The 1,525-nt window shown below is 38.0% G+C and overlaps 1 pseudogene; it reads right to left on the reverse strand.

Moving 5' to 3' along the window:
• Positions 1-280: 280 nt before the first annotated feature.
• On the reverse strand, positions 281-343 carry LOC125412723 (U6 spliceosomal RNA; annotated as a pseudogene).
• Positions 344-1,525: the final 1,182 nt, after the last annotated feature.

A 1,525-nucleotide genomic window follows, 5' to 3' on the forward strand; every position in this document is an offset into this window, starting at 1 on the left:
TATCTCCCTTTCTTCTTTTAGAAAGAGATTGATCATGACAAAAACCAATCTGTAATCAACCTCCCTAAATGAAAACAAACATTTATAACCAATATTTTGGGAATGTGGGCATAATTTCCTAGACTACTTCTTGTTGACTGGTGGGTAATCTTTGAAGGGCCCTGAGAAAATCAGCATGATTATTAAGTCTTGACTGGAGTTTTTCATGAGGCTTTATCACCTTGATCAACAGTCTTGATGCTGTTTTGGATGTTAGATCATCTGGGCAATTTTTTTTATTAGGGGCCATGCTAATCTTCTCTGCATCGTTCCAATTTTGTATATGTGCTACTGAAGCGAGCACTATCAGGGAAATTTTTATTGGTGTCTGATCCCCTTGTTCTGAAAATATATAAACTTTTAAAGGTAACAGATGGCCTGGTGGGATGGCTCAGCCGTTAAAGGCTAGACTCACAACCAAAAATATAAAGGTAACAGACTTATTTGTATTAATATAAAAATAAACTGTGCATTGTACACAAGCTAGTCGAAGATAATTTTTTAAGATTTCTTTAGCTATTATGTAAACAACATTCTGCCTCTATGTATATCTGCTGTAGGTCTGATGCCCTCTTTTGGCCTGCAGGCAGACACACAGACAGAATATTATATATATAATAAATAAATATTTAAAAAAAAGAATAAATGTGGGTGATTTTTCGGGATGTGAACTCAAAATTTCATGAGGAATCCCTGAAAACTCCTTCCCGATAAAGTCATGTGGGTTGTGCCTCAATTATTCCCACACCTCCACTCTGGTTTAAGAAATAATTTATGGTCTGGGCTGATCCCAGACCCTGATAGCCTGCTCACTGGAAGAGAGCACCAGATTTCATTACAGATGGCTGTGAGTCACCATGTGATTGCTGGGAATTGAACTCAGGACCTTTGGAAGAACAGTCAGTGCTCTTAACCTCTGAGCCATCTCTCCAGCCCCCAAAGATTTTTTGTTTTATGTTTGAGCAGGTAAAATATATGTCATGTGTCTTATAACCTTAGGCTTATTTTCACATGCATCTTTTTTGTTTTTATGATTTATTTGTTTATTATATATACAGTGTTCTGTCTGTATGCTTGCTGGCCAGAAGAGGGCACCAGATCTCATTACATGTGGTTGCTGGGAATTGAACTCAGGACCTCTGGAAGAGCAGTCAGTGCTCTTAACCTCTGAGCCATTTCTCCAGCCCTTTCACATGCATCTTTAACTTTGAATGAATTCACAGCCTTTTACTTGGAAATAAAAGTAAAACCTCTTGCCGGGCGGTGGTGGCGCACACCTTTAATCCCAGCACTAGGAGGCAGAGACAGGTGGATCTCTGTGAGTTCAAGGCCAGCCTGATCTACAAGAGCTAGTTCTAGGACAGACTGAAAGCTACAGAGAAACCCTGTCTCAGAAAAAAAAAAAAAACCTCTTGCACAAAGTAATGTATTTTTTAACTTAAATTTTGAAGTTAAGATATTTTTTAAATATATAGGTTGGTTTAAT

Source organism: Myodes glareolus, chromosome 3 (assembly GCF_982192425.1).
Source record: "Myodes glareolus chromosome 3, mMyoGla1.1, whole genome shotgun sequence".
In the NCBI taxonomy this organism is placed as follows: Eukaryota; Metazoa; Chordata; class Mammalia; order Rodentia; family Cricetidae; genus Myodes; species Myodes glareolus.